The sequence below is a fragment of the Zingiber officinale genome, chromosome 3A (assembly GCF_018446385.1).
Source record: "Zingiber officinale cultivar Zhangliang chromosome 3A, Zo_v1.1, whole genome shotgun sequence".
Classification (NCBI taxonomy): Eukaryota; Viridiplantae; Streptophyta; class Magnoliopsida; order Zingiberales; family Zingiberaceae; genus Zingiber; species Zingiber officinale.
The window spans coordinates 37023354-37044640 of record NC_055990.1 but is presented as its reverse complement, the minus strand read 5'-3'; the positions used below and the strand labels follow the sequence as shown (position 1 = coordinate 37044640).

Genomic DNA, 21287 nt, shown 5'->3' with positions numbered 1-21287 from the left:
TCATGTAGAAGCATAAATAACATATTCCCTTTTCAAAATTTTTGCTCTAACTCTTGTAACTCATCATGGCCGAAACTTACATGGAGGTTTTCATCATTTTTGTTATCACATGAAGCATAAAAACCTAAGCTATCAACATATAAAAATTCATATATCATGTAGAGGCATAAATAACATATTCCCTTTTCAAATTTTTTGCTCTAACTCTTGTAACTCATCTTGGCCGAAACTTACATGGAGGTTTTCATCATTTTTGTTATCACATGAAGCATAAAAACCTAAGCTATCAACATATACAAATTTATATATCATGAAGAGGCATGAACTACTTCTTTCCTTTTCAAAAAAAAATAAGAACATCTACATATAAAACGATCGACAACTACTTGTACTGCAGTGAGGGGATACTCACATCTTTTGCTTGATTTCCTTAGGGAAGTAACCTTGATTTGTGGAGCTTTCCTAGAGAGAAGTTTTCCTTTGCTTGGGTTTCGGCAATGAAGGTGGGGAGAAGAAGCTTGGTCACGGTGGAGAGAAAAGAGGAAGGGAGGAAGAGAGAAAAAAATGAATTCTCTTCTTTAATTTCTCCTTTTATTCTACATGAGAGGAGGAAGGGAAATTACATTTTTCCTTCTCCTTTCTTTTACTCACTCTAAATGAAAAGAAGAAGCAAGGCTCCTCTTTTCATTTGAGAGGAAGAAGGCAACTCCAATTTCTCCTTCTAAGTGAAGAGAGCCTTCACTTCCTTACCTTTAACTATGATTTCCCTCTCCTTTCTAACAATAATTACTCTTGGTCTATTGGTTAACACATACATGTACCTAGTAAGAGATCCAAGGTTCAAACCTTGGTCATCTCTTTTTGGTTCTCTTATTTTATTATTTTTTTGAAATTTTACATATAAGGCCTATTTATTTTTATTCATGATAAAAATATCTAAAATCTTGCTAAGTACCCTATGGTTGTTACAGGCATAGTCTGAGTCAGAGTAGCCAGTTAGTTCAAGGGTGCCAGATCTAGGGTACCATAGTCCTACATTTAGGGTTCCCTTAACATACCTAAGGATTCTTTTGACAAGGGTTAAGTGAGACTCTTTTGCACAAGATTGGTATCGTGCACACATAGCTACTGTAAAAATAATGTCTGGTCAACTCGCAGTTAGGTATAGTAGACTTCCTATCACACTTCGATAGTATTTCAAGTCTACTGACTTACCTTCTAAGTCTGAGTCAATTTTAGCATTTGTAGCCATTGGTGTATTGATTATTTTTGAGTTTTTCATGCCAAATTTTCTAACTAATTCCTTAACATATTTAGTTTGATAAATGTAAATTCCATCTTTAGTTTGCTTAATCTGTAAACCTAAGAAGAAATTAAGTTCTCCTACCAGACTCATTTCGAATTCATTTTCCATTAGTTTGGTGAATTCTTTTAGAAATTTAGAGTTTGTGGAACCGAAAATAATATCGTCAACGTAAATTTGGGCTATAAAAATATCATTTTCTAAGGTTTTTACGAAAAGGGTTGGGTCTATTAGACCTTGGTTAAATCCTTTTGAAATTAAGTAATTGGACGGTCGTTCATACCAAGCCCTAGGTGCTTGTTTTAGTCCGTATAGGGTCTTTTTTAATTTAAAGACATAATTTGGTTGTTCTAAGTCCTCAAATCCTGCGGGTTGACCTACATATACTTCTTCTTTAATAAATCCATTTAAAAATGTAGATTTTACGTCCATTTGAAATAGCTTGAATCCTTTGTGTGCTGCATAGGTCAGCAACATCCTAATGGATTCAAGTCTTGCTATTGGAGCATAGGTCTCGTCATAGTCTAACCCTTCTACTTGACTGAATCCTTTAGCTACTAACCTAGCTTTGTTTCTAACTATTTCACCTTGATCGTTTAATTTGTTTCTAAAAACCCATTTAGTGTCAATTATGGATTTGTTAACGGGTTTAGGCACAAATTCCCAGACCTGATTTCTTTCAAATTGGGCCAATTCTTCTTGCATTGCTAGAGTCCAATCTGGGTCTGGTAGGGCTTCTTCTATGGTTTTGGGTTCTATTTTTGAAATCAAGGCTATTTGGCTCTGGTTTCTATAAGATGATCTTGTTCTGACTCCTACAGTTGGGTCACCCAAAATTTGGTCAGATGAGTGATTTGTGTTTGTCCTAGTTGGTCGTATACCATTTGAGTTAGTGATTTGTTCTTCAGATTCAATAGGTTTAGGTTGAATTTCGTCATCTTCTCTATTTATTGGGTTAATATTTTTTATATTTTCATTTTCATTTATTGTGTTGGGTAATTTATTTTCTTCATCAAATATTATATTTATTGTTTCTTCTACTTTTAGGGTATTTTTGTTATACACTCTATATGCTCTACTGGTTGTTGAATACCCTACAAATATTCCCGGGGTTATTTTTGATGTAAATTTCCCTAAGTAGTCTTTAGTGTTCAAAATGAAGACTTTACAACCAAATACTTTTAAATAGTTTAAGTTGGGAAATTTCATAGGATGTTTTATTTTGAAATTTGTTAATTAAAATCTTATTTTGAATGTAACATGCTGTACTAACTACTTCAGCCCAGAATTGATTAGATAGTTTATATTCGTTTAACATGGTTCTAGCAGCTTCTTGTAGGGTTCTGTTTTTACGTTCTACTAAATCATTTTGTTGAGGGGTCCTAGGGCAGGAGTATTCATGTTTGTACCCATTTATTTCACAAAATTCAATAAAGTTGTGATTCTTAAATTCTCCTTCATGGTCACTTCTTATTCTTTTAATTTTAGTATCTTTTTCATTTTCTGTTAATTTGCAAAAATTACTAAATATTTCAAAGGTTTCATCTTTTGTTTTTAGAAATTTTACCCAGGTGAACCTGGAGAAATCATCTATTATAACTAAGCAATACTGGTTTTTGCTTAGTGACTTGGCTCCGTGTGAATCAAATAGGTCTAGGTGAAGGAGCTTAAGTAAACAAGTAGTTCTAACTAGATTGGTTGACTTGTGGGTTGACTCGGTTTGTTTTCCTTGTTGACACGCATTACATATTGAATTTTCAAAAACTTTTAATTTGGGCAATCCTCTGACTAGTCCATTTTGACTCATTTTTGAAATGAGTCTCGTGTGAGTGTGACCCAATCTCCTGTGCCACAACTCAGTTTCCTCTTGTTGTGTTAGAAAACACTTTATTGAGGGTGTTGGTAGATAAATGGTGTAGACATTATCTTTCCTAGTGCCCTTAAGTATGATTTTTGGATTATCAATATGTTTGACTATACATTCGGACTTGGTAAAAGTAACTGAGTAACCAGTATCGCATATTTGGCTTATACTTAATAAATTAAAATTAAAATTTTCAACTAATAACACTTTTCGAATAATAAAATCGGAGTTAAGTTCGATATTACCTTTTCTGATTACTTTCAGTTTTCCATCGTTGCCGAAAGCAACTTATCCTAGGTTCTTTAGTTTTAGCTTAGTGAACTTCAACCTATCTCCAGTCATATGTTTGGAGCATCCACTGTCCAACATCCATTGATCCAATTCCTACACATAAAGTAGTTGATGGATCAAAAGACAATTTGATTGAAGTAAGTCCTTATTTTTTGCATCTTACCTAACCTGAGTTAACAATTAGTTAATTCTATGGTGGTTTAACGTTTAATTGAAGAATTTTTTAAAAATGTTTAAGTTAATTTTTAATTTTGAAAAATATTTAAGTTAATTTTTAATTTTGAAAAATATTTAAGTTAATTTTTGATTTTGAAAATAATTTAAGTTGATTTTTTATTTTGAAAAATATTTAAGTTGATTTTTGATTTTGAAAAATATTTAAGTTAATTTTTAATTTTGAAAAATATTTAAGTTGATTTTAATTTTGAAAAATATTTAAGTTAATTTTTAATTTTGAAAAATATTTAAGTTGATTTTAATTTTGAAAAATATTTAAGTTAATTTTAATTTTGAAAAATATTTAAGTTAATTTTTAATTTTGAAAAATATTTAGGTTAATTTTTAATTTTGAAAAATATTTAAGTTAATTTTTAATTTTGAAAAATATTTAAGTTAATTTTTGATTTTGAAAAATATTTAAGTTAATTTTAATTTTGAAAAATATTTAAGTTAATTTTAATTTTGAAAAATATTTAAGTTGATTTTAATTTTGAAAAATATTTAAGTTAATTTTAAATTATGATATTAATTACGAATTTGAATTTGAATTTGAATTTTGAATTTCAATTTATTATAATTATGAATTTAATTTTGAATTTCAATTCATTAATTATGAATTTAATTTTGAATTTCTATTCCTTAGTCATCTCACCCGATCTAAATTTTTAATTAGGGACTCCTATAATTTTTGTGAGATGAATTGAGGTTCAATTTTAGGATTATGTTTAACTTTATGTTAGATTCAGGTTTAGCTTTGGGTTTAACAAGTAAGCATTCTTTGGATAAACTTCTGGGCTATGGTGAGTCACAAGGAACTCATTAAAGTAACCATGCCTTCGAGGTTTTCCAAATAGTCCTACCCATTAAACTTAATACTAAACCTTGGTCTAACTAGTTAGGATCCATTTAAGGGTAGCTTCGGTCAGTTCCACTTGGTCAAATCCACCAGGTCGAAGCCATATCTTTCTAGACATGCGATGCTCAAGCTTCCCTAACGTACTATCATCCAAAAACTTCACCAGTACCGTGGGTTAATTTAAACCTAGTCCATTTTATCTAACCTTAATTATCCTGCCGGGTAGACTACTCTTGTTTACCTATTTCGGGTAGATTAGTTGCGGGTACCAACTATTCTGGATCCTCCTTCTACTTTGAATTTAGAATTTTAATTTAATTTCAATTTTTTAATTGAATTTCAAATTTTTATTTGAATTTCAAATTTGAATTTAATTTTTTTAATTGAATTTTGAATTTTAATTTTAATTTTGATTTTTAATTTCAAATTGTTAATTGAATTTCGAATTCTAATTTAATTGAGTTTCAAATTTTAATTTAATTTCAAATTTTTAATTGAATTTCGAATTTTAATTTAATTTCAAAATTTTAATTGAATTTTTAGTTTTAATTTAATTTCAAATTTTTTATTTGAATTTTTAATTTAATTTAATCATTTTTCTTCTAGCTCCCCTGGATCATAGCCTCGATATGGTTTATCTAGATAATGTATTTGATCTTCAGGAACCCAATATTGTCCGAGTCCAACTTGATTGATCAGGTTGGACTTGGCAACCCATGCTTGGACCATTTTTTTATTTGTTCTTTGTATTAGAGATAAATATGACTTATACTTCTTTTTCGATTTGTATCCTAGTCTAGTTCGATTGTAGATTGCCCTTTGTGTTCCAAGAATCAAGTCAAGATTCTTGGACCCCAAGGAAAATCGTTCTAAGATTGTCTTCAAATCCTTGACTTGACTTTTCAGGTTGGAATTCTCTTCCTCAAGTTTTTGAACTTGAGTTGAGGCTCCAGTCTGAACTGGATCAGTCAAGGATTCGTTATTAGTCGTTTCTTTAAGGAGTGTTACTTCCTTTAGAAGCGACTTGATTCGAATTTTAGACTTAGCTACTTTATGCATTAAATAATTAATTAAGCTATATAAACGATTTTTACTTACAGAGGGGTTTGGCCCTTCGGAAACGGATGCGGATCCATGGCCTCTCTCGGACTCGGCTTCAGATTCGTCCTCGCTTCCAGATTCGTTGTTGTAGTCCCGGGCTGTCAACGCAAGAAAATTCGTCTGCTCGAGTTCTTCGTCGTCGGATTCCTCGGAAGAGGACTCGTCCCATGTTGCTTTCAAGGCCTTCTTCCTCCTTGGTTTCTTTGGATCCTTTTGGTTCGGGCAGTTTTCCTTGATGTGCCCCTTCTGATTGCACCCGTAGCAGGTCACTTCGAATTTGACCTTTGAGCTTGGTTGAGCTTCTTTGGACTGGATGGCCTTTCTGACATCCTTTTTGTTGAAGCCCTTCTTTTTGCAGAGTTTCTTTACTAGGTTGACTATTTCGGTTGTAAGCTCATCGTCATCTTCCGAATCTGGTTCTTCTTCTGACTCAGGTTCGATTCTGACCTTTATATTTGATTCGCGCATTCTCCCTGTTCATGCAACCAAAGCCAACCCTTTCTCGGTCGGGCGTGCATTAGTCTGTTCATAAAGTTCGAATTCTGCAAAAAGTTCATCTAACTTAATAGTAGATAAATCCTTAGAAACCTTGTAGGCATCTACCATGGATGCCCACAAGGTGTTCCTCGGAAAGGTGTTTAAAGAATACCTTATGATGTCCCGGTTATCTACCTTTTGTCCAATTGCATGAAGACCGTTGAGCAGATCTTGAATCCGGGCATGGAGTTGGGCAGCTGTCTCACCTTCCTGCAGTTTGATATTAAATAATTTATTGAAAATTAAGTCTCTTTTACTTACTTTGGTATCAGAAGTCCCTTCGTGAATTTCAATGAGTTTCTCCCACAGCTCCTTGGCACTGTTGAAGGGGCCGACGCGGTTGAGTTCTTCTTTTGATAGGCCACACTGGAGGGTGCAGGTCTCCTTGGCATTAGCTTCCACCTTCTTAATCAGAGATGCGTCCCAGTCCTCGTATGGTAGTGGTTTGCCGGCGCTATCAGTTGGTAGTTGGAATCCGGTTTTGACAATCATCCAGACTTCAAAATGAGTCTGGAGATATGCCTCCATCCGACCCTTCCAGTACCCGAAGTCGTCTCCAGTGAATAGCATGGGACGGGCTGTACTGTAGCCTTCTTGAAGGGCCATTTTAGATCAACTATGAAAGAAAGATAAACAACAAGAAAATTCCAGGACTTGGTCCTGGATTAGTAGTGCAGGAAGAAAAAATAGAACACGAGCTCGGGTGGTGTTGCACCAACCTCGAGAAGAAACCAATTCGAGAAAAGAATTAGAATATAGCTATAAAGCTAAATTCTAATTGACTCCGAAAAATCTGAAAATACCACGAAAAATTATTTCGAATGGTGGTTGCACCAATTCAAAATAACCCCGCTCTGATACCAATTGATGGATCAAAAGCGCTAGAGGGGGGGGGGGGGTGAATAGCGCTCGTGGCTATTTTAATGATTTAAGACATAGAGTAGAAATGCAGCGAAAATTTAATGCAAAACACAGAAGACATAATCAATTTACTTCATTCGGAGTCTAGCTCGACTCCTACTCGAAGGCCCGCGATCATTGATCGCTTTACATGGGAAACAACTATAAATCCGAAATTATTACAAGCTAGAAGCAATTACAGTTAAGTGAAAATAAGAAAGCTATACCAATGAACAAGCAAAACAGAAGAGCTTTGGAGTTTCAGTTCGTTGTAGCAGCAGGGCGTTGTTGAAGCGTATGGAGCACACAAGAGCACAGCACTTCTGTTTGGAATTCGATGATGTGAGCTGCACCTCGAGGCCTCTTTTTATAGCTCTGTAAGATCTGATCCAGATCCCCAAGTCTCGGGATCAGGTTTGACCCGAAGCGGATCGGTCGACCGATCCTCATGTTCGGTCGACCAATCAGATGATCTCCACCGCATCTGATCCGTCGATCCATCGCTCCGCTTCGATCTGGTCAAACTCTATTCCTGGGTTCGGTCGACCGATCCCAGGGTCCGGTCGACCGATCAGTCTCCTCTGACCTGCACACCTCGGCTTGATCCAGTCTACACCTATCCCAGGTTCGGTCGACCGATCCCGAGGTCTGGTCGACCGATCCCGAGGTCTGGTCGACCGATCCCTGGTCGAACCCGGTCCAACTTCTGGAGATCTGATTTGGTAGCTTGGAGGTTCGGTCGACCGAATCTAAGGTTCGGTCGACCGATCCTGGTCAGTTCTAACTCTGCATAAAACTGTTAGTTACCTGGAAAACAGAGTTAGAACACAAAAGATAATATAAATAAACAAACTTGACAGTCACCAGACTGTCCGGGTCTGACTTCGGGTTTCCGACCGGAAACCCTAGGTCGACCCGACGCCTACTGTTCCCTCTACGGGGAACGCGTCCTCACCTACTCCTCTCAGGAGATTTTACCTTTTGCCAGTGCGATCCTCCAGATCGACTAGACTTTTGCTCGGTGTTCGATGCCTCCGGACTTTCTGCTGGACGCCCGCTTCCCGACCCGTCCAGTCTTCCACCTGGATCGCGACACTAGGATTTTCCACCTAGGGTTACCACCCCCTAGGACTTTTGCCTGAAGCACTTTTCCCACCAAGACTTTCCGCATAGGGTTACCACTCCCTATGACCTAGGGTTACCACCCCCTAGGGTTTTTACCTTGCCTAACCGCAGTTAGGACTTACCTGAAACACTCAATCAAGCACGTTAGTTCACAACACACCTTAACTATGAATCCTTTGTCATTATCAAAACTCAGGTTCGATCGTCGGATGCTTCCCGCACCAACAGGAAGTCCCACCAGTTTCAGCCAGTGCCAGAGTATTCCCCCTGTTACGCCCCGAGAGTAAGGTTGTCCGACGAAAATCGGACAGCACCTCCCCTGTAGCAGTGACAAATGAAACTGGTATACATCACCAACAGATAATACATATGCAAATTAAATCACAACCACGCAGATAATATGCAGCCCACACGGCTGGAAAATCAAACACAGTGGAAAACAAAATAACAAGTATAAAGTAACGAAAACTCACCGCGGGCCGACCCGGCTTGACTCCTCGACAAAACAACCAAATACAAAACAAGTCCACAACCCAATTATTACAATTCTAAATTCAAAGGTTTAGCTCACAATAAAATGGAAACCAAAATCATAAAACCGTCCTCGAAAGCGACGTGGGATCGGTGGTCAGGAACCTCCTCCAGTGTACTGGTATCATCTATCGACTACCTGGTGAAATTACCAAAATACGGGGTGGTGAGTATAAAGACTCAGCGGGTAATAGAATAGACAGTGCATGAGTATCAAAAACAGCTAAGAGTACAACAGGATACAGTCTCGGGAAGATAAATAGCAGATACTACTGTGTAAAACAAAGTATATATATATCCATACCTGATACCACATCCTAAGCTAGTATAAGGTCTGAGGAAACATAAACTGCTAGAGTACTACCCATAATCACCCAGATCACATGTAAGGTATACTGTAAAAGAAAACAGTGTCCAAGCATACATAACAAATATGTAGTATCAGAATAGCATAAGTAGACATATAACAACAGAAGCAGGTATAATAGAAACGACGTATGCACGGATGGTCACTCCGCCCACCTCTCTGCACCACGACCCCTGTATGGTCGAGAGGCCGGATCGATGACAACTGTACAACACTCCAGCCGCCACTACTCTCGAGTGACCGAGCGGACAGTTTGCATAGTAGCTAAATAGCTACATAGCAATAGGGTCCCTGTGGCTCACAACTCCAGCCGCCACTACCCATGAGTGACCGAGTGCAGCGCGACAGGACACGCGACACGCTCCAGCCGCCACTACCCATGAGTGGCCGAGCGTGCGGCTTTGGCAAATTACCGCCTCAACCACAAGGGAGCCAAGGTCATCGGCGATGCATGCATGACATGATGCGAATAATGCAACAGTTATCATATATACAAAAATCAGGTATGCTACATGAATCCGCATGCTCAATACTAAGCATAAATAAATAGTAATCAAACAGGTAAACATGGCATATAGTATCTACTAGTTATCAAGAATAACAACGGGAGACTGTATAGATACGGAAGTGAGCATCTCGAAGATTGAGTGGATAAAGTATCAAGCACAAGAAATAAAATGAGTGGAGTCAAGATAAACTCTACTTTATCTGGGCTACTCATGCACCAAGAACAATAACTAAAGAAACAAGTAAAAGTACCCGCCTCAAATGTAGGTTGAATCCGACGTCAATCTCGTCACGACGCTCGTCTCTATCAAAGTTCTATGTCAACGTATCAATTTTAGCTAAATATATAAGCAACTGATTCAAAGTCCTGTGTCAACGTATCAATTTTAGCTAAATATATAAGCAACTGATTAACTGTACTAATGTACACGACAGGTGAATTTGATCCGAGTTCCATTTATTATCCAAACGAAACCACACTAAACTACTTAACACTAGACCCAAGCCTTAATCTGTCTGTGCCCTCAGATCCCACAATTCTAGCTAAAACCGATCAACAAGAGGAATTCTAAACATGCATGGATTCCATATGAACTGATACAGTACAAGAAATGGTCGCATTCTTTAACCACATCTACCGCTAGCAATCTTCTGAGAACAATACTAACTTAATTCCAAACTTCTAATAGGATCACTATAATTTATTACCTGAACAAAACATACCTTAATCACCTCCCACAACCTTAGATCTGATCCCCACTCTCAACGTAGGATTCGTTATCAAACCTGCAATCTAATGTTTCCACAAAGCTATAATTTGTACAATCACATTAATCAACACCCAATTCTCACCGAATTCATCACCTAGATCTACAAATCGAACTTCTGGAGTGGTGCAGACCTTACCTGATGTTTCCCGGGTGAAGAACAGCTGCTGAGAGTTGTGGCCGAGCCCCTCACAGCAAGCCACTGCCCAAAACCAACCCACAAAATCCGTTCACCCTCTCATCTGGCAACAAATCGCAGCTTCTATAGCTAATAGAAAAAACCCTAATCAAACAAACCTCACCTCAAATACCTTGATGTCGGGAACCTCTGCCGTTGACGAAGAGAACTCCGACGAACCCTGCTCAGTTCTAGAGCTCGGGAAAACGAGTTAGCTATCTGGAGCATAACCCTCGCCACTCTGGAGCTCTGGAACAAGAGATCTCACCTAGCATTCACGGATCTCGCTCTCCTTCCCCAACCGAGGATGCTCTGCGGGGTTTTAAAGGCAGAATCCACCGGTGAGCCCCCCGATAGTGCACAGAGGAAGTCGGAGACCCACCTCTTGCGACCCGGTGCCGACGATCGGGCACGACGTGCGTCGGAGCTGAGATCGTCGGCGAATAGGGTGAGCTCGAGAGGAAACGGCGGTCTTCGGGCAGAGTGGACACGAAGGAGAAATGAGGCGGCGTTTTTTAGCGTACTGTAGCTTCTTATTTATATAGGTAGGGTTTAATTACTCCACCTAATTAACTCCCTAATAAGCCTCTCAAATGGTGATTTCCATGATCCCTTTAAACACTGTCATAAGTCCTCCAAATAAATCCAGAAAAATATCTAAAAATTCCCATAAATCATTATAGGTTATTTTATTTTACCGTATCTCACACTCCCTCACTAAGGAGGAGGCTGCTAGTGCTTCTACGGTCGTAACAGGTCAAGTAGTTATTTTTCAGCATTTATCTACTGCACTATTTGATACTGGGGTGACCCATTCTTTTATATCAGTACTCTTTGCCAAAGAATTACAGATGTCTACAGAGAGCATGAACTCTAAGCTTTTAACGACCCTACCTTCTAGGGAAGTCATGGAGTCCAGCCAATGGCTTCGGGTTGTACCAGTCAGAATTTCAGACCGAGAGCTATATGTGGATCTAGTAGTCCTTGCGATGCAAGATTTCGATGTCATTCTGGGTATGGATTTTCTCAGCAAGTATAGTGCTTCGGTGGACTACCGCAGAAGGAAAGTGATTTTCAGCCCAGAAGGTGAACCATCCTTTGAGTTCACGGGAGTGTCGAAGAGGAAGACCCAGAAATTTCTCTCTTCCCTCACAGCTCACCAGATGTTAGCAAAAGGGTGTACTGGTTTTCTTGCGTACATTGTGAATGCAAAAGAACAAGAAGGACCCAAGCAGGAAGATGTTCGGGTAGTCTGTGAGTATCCAGAGGTATTTGCAGAGGAGCTACCTGGACTACCTCCCAACAGAGAAGTGGAGTTTGAAATTGAATTAGTTCCTGGTACCGGTCCAATTTCAAAAGCTCCGTACCGGATGTCTCCAACAGAACTGAAAGAGCTACAAGAACAACTCCAGGAGCTGCTTGACAAAGGCTTCATCCGTCCCAGTCATTCACCATGGGGAGCTCCGGTGTTGTTTGTCAAGAAGAAAGATGGATCTATGCGGATGTGCATAGATTATAGAGCGCTGAACAAAGTAACAATTAAGAACAAGTACCCTCTTCCCAGAATAGATGATCTATTTGATTAGTTAAAGGGGGCAACAATGTTCTCTAAGATAGATCTGCGCTCTGGGTACCATCAGTTGAAAGTGAAAGAAAGTGATATACCCAGAACAGCTTTCAGGACCAGATACGGATACTACGAGTTTGTAGTCATGCCTTTTGGAGTGACTAATGCACCTGCGGTCTTCATGGACTTAATGAACAGAGTGTTCAGAGAATACCTTGACAAGTTTGTCATCGTGTTCATCAACGACATTCTGATCTATTCAAGAACCCCAGAGGAGCATGACACGCACTTGTGAATAGTACTGCAGACCCTTCAGCAAAAGCAGCTTTATGCTAAATTCTCGAAGTGCGAGTTCTGGTTGGAGCAGGTGGCGTTTCTAGGTCACATCATTTATAAAGAAGGTATTCAGGTGGATCCAGCCAAAATAAAAGCGGTCAACAACTGGTGTAGACCCAAGAGCGCCAGGAAAATCAGAAGCTTCCTTGGTTTAGCTGGGTATTACAGAAAATTCGTGGAGGACTTTTCCAGGATAGCCTCTCCACTAACAGCCCTCACTAGGAAGAACAAGAAGTTTGAATGGTTAGACAAATGCGAGCAAAGTTTCCAAGCATTGAATAAAAGACTGACTAGTGCTCCCATTCTGACTGTTCCAGAGAGTGACAAGAGTTTTGACATATACAGTGATGCCTCCAAGATGGGCCTCGGAGTTGTTCTTATGCAAGAAGGGAAGGTTATAGCTTATGCTTCCAGACAACTCAAAGACTATGAGAAGAACTACCCCACTCACGATCTTGAGCTGGCAGCTATGGTTTTTGCACTAAAACTCTGGCGACATTATTTGTATGGAGTTCAGTGCAGAATCTTCACCGACCATCAGAGCTTAAAGTATTTCTTTACCCAGAAGGATTTAAACATGAGATAGCACAGGTGGCTAGAGTTGGTTAAAGATTATGACTGTGAAATCCTCTACCACTCAGGTAAAGCTAACAAAGTGGCGGATGCACTAAGTCGAAAGTCCAGTGCAACTCTGATGTCATTGTCATCATTAGCACTGCCACTACAGAAGGAATTGTCAGATTTTGGAGTCGAAATTGTTTATGGGCAACTCTCTACATTGACCTTAGAGTCAACCTTGCTTGAGGATATACAGAGAAAGAAAAGTGAAGATCCAGATATCCAGAAGATCAAGCAAGGGATATAAAAAGAAGAAAATTCAGAGTTTTGGGTATCAAATAGTGGAATCCTTTATCAGGGGAGCCACCTTTGTGTCCCCAATGATGAGGAATTGAGAAGAAAGATTCTAGAAGAAGCTCATAGTACACCGTACTCCATGCATCCTGGTTCCACCAAGATGTATCAAGATTTGAAGCAGAGATTCTGGTGGTCCGGACTCAAAAGAGATGTTGCAAAATATGTCAGTACTTGCCTGACATGCCAGAGGGTCAAAGCAGAGCACCAGAGACCCGGAGGAGTCCCAATACCAGAGTGGAAGTGGGAAGAAATATCCATGGACTTTATAACAGGTCTTCCAAGAACCACTAATGGATACGATGTGATATGGGTGATAGTGGATAGATTGACCAAGTCTGCCCACTTTCTAGCCATCGAGGTGTTCCACTCTATAGAGCAGTTGGCACAGCTATATGTTAAAGAAGTGATCAGACTTCATAGAGTTCCGAAGTCGATTGTTTCTGATAGGGATGGGTGTTTCACCTCTCATTTTTGGGAGTATGTTCAGAATGCACTAGGCACCAAACTCAAGTTCAGCACAGCCTTCCATCCCCAGACTGATGGACAGACAGAATGAGTAAATCAGATTTTAGAAGACATGCTCAGGGCTTATGCATTAGATTTTAAAGGCAGTTGGTGCAAGTATCTGTACTTAGCAGAACTCGCCTACAACAATAGCTACCAGGGCACTAGCAAAATGGCACCTTATGAGGCACTGTATGGCTAAAAGTGTAGATCACCTATATGCTGGTTGGAGGCTAGAGAAAGGAAAGAGATGGAAACAGAATTGGGCAGGCAGACCGAGATGATAGAAGAAACCATACAGGCTATCCAGAAAATCAGACAGAGGATTGGGACTGCCCAGAGTAGACAGAAAAGTTATGCTGATACTCGCCGTAGGCCACTTGAATTCCAAGTAGGGGATTCGGTCTTTCTAAAGGTTGCTCCGATGAAGGGAGTGATGAGATTTGGCAAGAAGGGCAAGTTAAGTTCCCGCTATATAGGACCCTACCTGATCATAGAGAGGATTGGGAAAATAGCTTACAAGCTGGACTTACCACAAGACATGTCAGCAATACATAATGTATTTCATGTCTCCATGCTAAAGAAGTGTCTCCACGACCCTAGCCAAGTGATTCAGCCACAGTCAGTGAAGATCCAGGAAGATCATAGTTATGAGAGCAGACCTGCACAGATAGTGGACAGAGAAGTCAAAAGACTAAGGAATAAAGAAGTACCACTAGTGAAGGTCATCTGGCAGAATCAGAAGCACGAGGAAGTTACTTGGGAGCGTGAGGACAGCATGAGATATAAATATCCAGAATTATTCTAAGTTCGATGATGAACTTTTTATAAGGTGTGGGGAATTGTAACAACCCAAATTTCCTCATTATGAGTCCTAATAGTGCTTAAAAATATTTAGAAATGCTTTATAAATATTCTAGAGATTTTTAGGAATTTTTAGAGTATTTTTATGTAATTTTCGGAGTTCGTTTGGTATTTTACCAAAAGGAAGAAGTTGAAAAAAAATAAAGAGATTCGGCCGAGGTTCGAACCCGCGACCTCCGACCCGGTCCAAGACTTAAGCGAAGCGCGATAGCCAAGCGCCCAAGAGGGCCGTGCTAATAAAATAGATATTGAAATTTATTTAAGCAATAGTTGATAACAGAATACTGGAGTTATAAAGGGAGAACTTAGGGATTAATTGCGGTGACCTAAACTTCTCCTCCTCTCTTCTCTCTCGTGTGCGACGGCGGTGCTCGGGCGGAAAACAAAGCCGAGGCTAGGGTTTTGTCTCCGGTGGCCGGCGAAGGGGTGTTTTCATGAAATCTTCACCCGTTCGTGACCGTTTCGTCGAGGGGAGCATGCGGACATGAAGAGATCGCTGAACAGCAAGCCTCTCCGTAAACCCTAGAAGCTTCTTTTCGGTTGTGAGTCCAAGAAAGCCGAGGTAAGTGCTACTCACCTGCGGTAAGGGTAGTTTCAAGCTTTGATTTAGAGTTTCTTTTGGTTTCCAGAATATGCCGTGAGGAATTTTGGATTTGCTAGGGATTTAGTTTCTCCTTGTTTTCGAATTTGGCTGTAAAGATTATGGTTTAGGGTTTGTTGTTGTGAGTCTCAAAGAAAGAACATGAGAAGGTTAAGTATGTTGAGCATTTTGTTCCTTTTGGTTTCCTGCTATGGCACTGAACAGGAGGAATGGATTGTGGTTTCGGTTTATTTTTTGAAGCATGCTTAAAGATTTCCTTTATTCTATAAAAACATAAGCTGTGAATAAGTTTTATATAGGTTTTTATGTTAAAAACATTCCAGCAAGCTTAACTTGGTATCATGCAATGGAAAAAGGGTAAAAGCAGCTCCTTTTGAAACTTCTATGGAATTCAGTTGGTGCTATAAAGGAGGCACGGGCAGTTTCTTTTAGGGATTATTATGCAATTTTGGTTTGTGCTATGCAATAGGCATGAATAGCTTTACCTTTGGGAATGCTCTGTTGGATTTCTGTGGCTTAATTAGACCCTTTTTGTTATCAATTGTTTAACATGTTGCTAGATTCTTTGTGAGTGATTCTTTAACCTGCAATTATAGATTTTTAGTTAGCATGTCAGTTTCGGATTTCATAAAAGCATTCAGTTTTAGTTTTCTATATATATATGCAATGAATATGAACAGTTTGTTTAAGCTTGTTGTTTAATTGTCGAGGCATTCTCCTTATTAAAGATATTAATAAGTAAGAAGTATTTTACTTGAAGAGGCTAGTACCCGACTTTCGAGGTTGTCGTTAAACAAATCCAGGTGACCATTTCCGAGGTCTCGGCCCTGGTAAGACCAAGGTCTTTACCCTCGTAGGACTAGTGGCTAGCTACCTCAGTTTCTATTAGGGAGCGCACAATGGTACTAAGCCTAGGCCCAAGAGATTAGTATTTTAAAGTATAAAAGTATAAGTTTTTGAACAAGTGAAATAAGTTTCACACAAGTTTAAAGATCAGCAAGTTTAGTTTAGTTTTCTTTTATGCTAGCATGTTGTTTAGATTTTTATACTGTTGTTAGATGAGCATGAACAGCTTTACATGTTTAGCATTTCAGTATGTTTGATTCCTTTGATATTAGATGAGCATGAGAAGCTTTACATGTTTAGCATTTCAGTATGTTTGATTCTTTTGCTATTAGATGAGCATGTGTAGTATTTCTTTTAAGCATTCAGTTTTTAGATTTCTTCCTATTCACATGCATATTCGAGTTTTGAGAGTTAGATAGCGCTTACTAAGCATTTTTGCTTATAGTTGCATTTCCTCTTACTGCAGATAAAGGAAAGGAAAAGCTATAGCGAAGGAAGGCGACAAGGAGGGGCGGATGGATGTGTGATGTTTGGACTATGGAAGCCTCGGGACTTAGCTTAAAAATTTATTAAGAATTTTGTATTCAGAATGTTGGAACTATTCTTTCATGTTGTTAGATTTGCTCATCGGATATGTTATGTTTAGAACTCTTCCTTTTAATTGCTGAGCACATTAGTTCCATAAATTGAGTTATTTATGTTTTCCGTTGTTATATATTGTTTGCTTTGAGTTTTGAGAGTTTTAAGTATAGATATTTTCATGTGAACAACTCTAGTTAAGTATAGTTAGTAGTCTAGTAGCGTTCCACCCTTACAGACTAGTAGGGAGGAGGGTGGGGTGTTACATTGACTTTGGCCGCCAGGCCACCATGACCTTGACCACCACGTCACCTTGACTTTGATTACCACATCATCTTTTCGATTTGCTCGTTACATCCCATATCAATAGTCATTTGTATATTGCTTTTTAAACTTATAAAATGTATTTATTTTCAAAATAATAATGATCCTATTTGAAAGCTGAGAATACGACTAGCTAGGAACGTGGTTCTGGTGTTGACTGAAAGAAGACTCTGCGCTGTCCTACAAAACCAGGAGCGTTAGTGTTGAGCCAGGGAAGGAGTTCTCGGTATTGACCTTCCGATGCTCAAGTCAGTGATCTATGTATGAGAAGGAGAAGAATAGTAAAAAGACTGTACCAATGGGTGTGTTCAAATATAAAGCATCGCATACTTCCGTCTGTAGATGTATACCTCCTTTTATAGTGCCACTGCAGTGTCTGTGCATACATCCCAAAGTATATGCACGTTTTCCAAAGCTTCCTAAGAAAAGACAAGTATAAAAGTATTTTTGATACATTTCCTTAAGTAAGTACACAAATTTCTAATATGACAGGCCAGAAGCTTCTAAAGTATGATTTGCCTACATAACATTCTTTTATTGTCGGTGGCACAAACTTCCAAAAGAGTACGATAAGATGTGTATGTGAGTCCCACTGTAGGCCGACCATGAGCCACTCGGCCGGGACGTCACCAACTCGACCATACTGAATGAAGCCATCAACCTGTTCTTCACTCAGCCTTATTATTGTCGGAGAGGCGTATTGCGTCCGATTAGACCTAAGGTACGATCGACAAGGGTGGTAGACCAGATAACTTAGTATTTGACTCTTAACCTTGGCTGCAAGTGCTGAGGACAACCACTCGGATAGTCTGATCGGCCCTTCCTGTTCGACCAACTCTCAGGGCCCGCTTGACCAACCTTGCTCGATCCGCACTCCGTAGTCGTAGTCCCCACCTGACCCTGTAACTTTGACCTTTTGACTTTAACTTCCTCGTTAGACGATCTTTACTTCTTTAATTCATTTTTCGGGGGTATATCTTTATCACCGTATCAAATAATTTGCTAATAATTTTATTAAAAATTTATTTTTATAAAACAGAAAGGAGTATAATTTTGATCGTTACTTTATCATTAATTATGAACTTAAAGAGAAAAAAGCGAGTTTAACTTTTTCGCTACTACTCTTAGGTGACGTTTGGTTATCTCCTAGAAATCGGAATGAGAAGAGATATCATAGTATTATGGAATGAAATGAGTATGATCTTAGGTATTATTTTTAAAAATAATATTTGGTTGGTTGAATATTTTCAATTGGAATGGACCTAAATTTTCTTTTTTACCCTTAGAGGAAAATAAGAGAAAAAATTATATGGGAGGGAAAGTTGAATGTGAGAGAAACATATGATGAGAGAGAATGATGAGAGAGAAAATGTGATAAGAGAGAATGTGTAATGGAAAAAAATGAATAGAGGGAAAGTAGGATGAGAGAAAATGAGGAGAGAGTGCATGATAGGAGAAATTGAGAAGAGAAAAAGTATGATGAGAGGGAAAGAGTGATGGAAAAAATAAAGAGAGAGAAAGTATGATGGGAGAAAAATGAAAGATTGAGGAGAGAGAAAGTATCTTGAGAGAGAAAGAGTGATGAGAAAAATGAAGAGAGAGAAAGTATGATGAGAGAAAATGAGAGATTAAGGAGAGAGAAAGTATGATGAGAGAGAAAGTATGCTGCGAGAGAAAGTTTGATTATAGAAAATAAGGAGAGAGAGCGTGATGGGAGAGAATGAAGAGAGAAAGTGTGATGAGAGAAAATGAGGAGAGAGAAAGTGTGATAAGAGCAAATGAGGAGAGAATGGTAAGAGATATTGAGGAGAGAGAAAGTATGATGAAAAAATGAGGAAAGAGTGTGTAATGGGATAGAAAGTGTGATGGAAGAGAATGAAGAGAGAAAAAAATGAGGAGAGAAAGTGTGTGATGGAAGAAGATACAGAGAGAAAATGATAGAGAATGTGTGATGAGAGAAACTGATGAGAGAGAAATTATGTTGAAAGAGAAAGTGTGATGATAGAATAAGGAGAGAGAAAATATGTCGCAAAAAAAGGAGAAATCGTTCGCCCCCAGCGCCCCCGCTACACCCGACCCTAGGCCATCACGAGGGAGGTAAATCACGGCAACCGAGAGGGCAAGTGGTGGTGGGGTGAGTTGCACAGGGTTCGGGGATTTACTCCCCGTCAGGCCTGCAGCTCGACCCTGCAATCTGATGAGAGAGAACAAGGAGAGAGAGTGTGAAATAAAAGAAAATTGAACAAATATACTAAGGGTATTTTTGTTCAAAACTTAATTCACATTCTCATTCCATCAAAACCCAAGAGAGAGGGTGAGTTTCATCCATACCCAAATTTTTGGGTTTCATTCCAAAATCTTGATTTCATTCCCATCAACCAAACATAAAATTTGAGAATGAATCCATTCCTTCATTCCCAAACCTCTAAACCAAACATCACCTTAAATTGTAAATCTCAAATCTCTCCTCAACAATATTTCAAACTTTTGTATTTGACATTTTTTTTTTTATTTTACTAACCTTTTAAAAACCTTGCATTGCAGAAGAGTAGAGTTTCAAAGTTAGAAAGGTTAAACATTCATGATTTCTTTTCTTTCACTTTTATTCAATTCAATTTGGTGGGTTTGATCTAATCGACGCATGCACAGGTTACACATTTCAAGTGTGGTGGTTCAACCTTGGGCGTCGGCATGCAACATCACGTTGTCGACGGCGTCGCAGACCTTCACTTTATAAACTCCTGGCCTGACGTTGCCCGCCGCCTTGGCATCGCCGTCCAGCCAGTCATCGACCGGACCCTCCTCCGCGCTCGCGACCCACCCTGCCACCCAACCGCTCTTTTACTCACATTGAGTATCAACCCCCTCCTTCCATGAACAACACCTCTGCTTCACAAGTCCCAAGCCCTGCCGCTACTGTCCGCATCTTCAAGCTCACTCGGGAGCAGCTTAACCTCCTCAAAGCCAAAGCTCCCCCAGGTGGCAGCTACATCATGTACGTCCTCCTCACGACCCACGTGTGGCGGTGCGCGTGCATAGCGCGCGACCTCCCGCTCGACCAGACGACTAAGATGTACATTCCAACCGAAAGTCAGCAACGAGTGTAGCCGCCGCTTCCGCAAGGCTACTTCGGGAATGTGATCTTTACAACCACGCCCATTGCAGCAGCAGGGGAGGTGGCCTCTCCGGAGGGCGGTCCTTCCCCAGCGGCCAAGACGACCCAGGAGGCTTTGGTGAGGATGGACGCTAGCTACTTGCAGTCGGCATTGGACTACATGGAGATGCAGCCAAATCTGGAGACTCTGTTGAGGGGCACTCACACTTTCAGATGCCCAGCCCTCAACGTCAACAGCTAGGCACGTCTGCCAATCCACGAAGCAGACTTCGGGTGGGGCCTATAAGAAGAAGAATAGGGAGAGAGCAAGAAATAATATGAGATGAATAAAATCTATTATTCATTGATATTTGTCCTAAGGACAACACAATATATAATGTTCAAAAAGTACTTGATCAATTAATTAATTAATAAATAATAGATTTATTCTAAGAATAATTCTGAGAATAATTATAACAGAATTATTAGAATAATCCAAATACTAATATGATTTGATTTGGTAATTTGATTCGGTCAATTTTGATAATTCAGTTTTATCTCTTTTACCCCATGACAAACTCAACGGGAGATCTCTGACGTTGAGTTTGCTTGCTAACTTGTTGAAATGTTGTCTGGATAGTGATAGATCAATTGAGAGCTATAGAGGGGGGGGGGGGTGAATATCGCTTGTTTTAAAACCTTTTCTTTTGTCTTTTAAAAACAGAGTCGTGCATAGCGAAAAATAAAAGACTAGACAAGTCTGTTTTACTTCGTTCGGAGCCTAGCTCGACTCCTACTCGAAGGCCCATGATCCTTGATCGCACTGATGGGCAATCCACTATAACCCTTCTTTCCGAGATCCTCGGAAAGAAGCAGATTGTACAAATGAGCAGAGTAAGATAGTAACAACCTACTATCTTACTTGAATTAAGTACAATGCAATTATACAAATATACCAATTACTTAGATAGAAGATGTAGCTCGATCGGCACTTCTTGGATGGTACAACAACTTGCTTGATGGATGTGTAGAAGAGTAGTAGCACGAATAGCTTTTTCACAGAGATGATATCAGAACCCGTTACCCAGCCACGGACTTGGAGCTTCACTTT

General features: G+C 39.3%; 1 pseudogene; it reads left to right on the top strand.

The window, feature by feature from the left end:
- LOC122050350 overlaps nt 1–20483 on the top strand; it is a 54252-nt pseudogene extending 33769 nt beyond the window's left edge.
- Nucleotides 20484–21287: the final 804 nt, after the last annotated feature.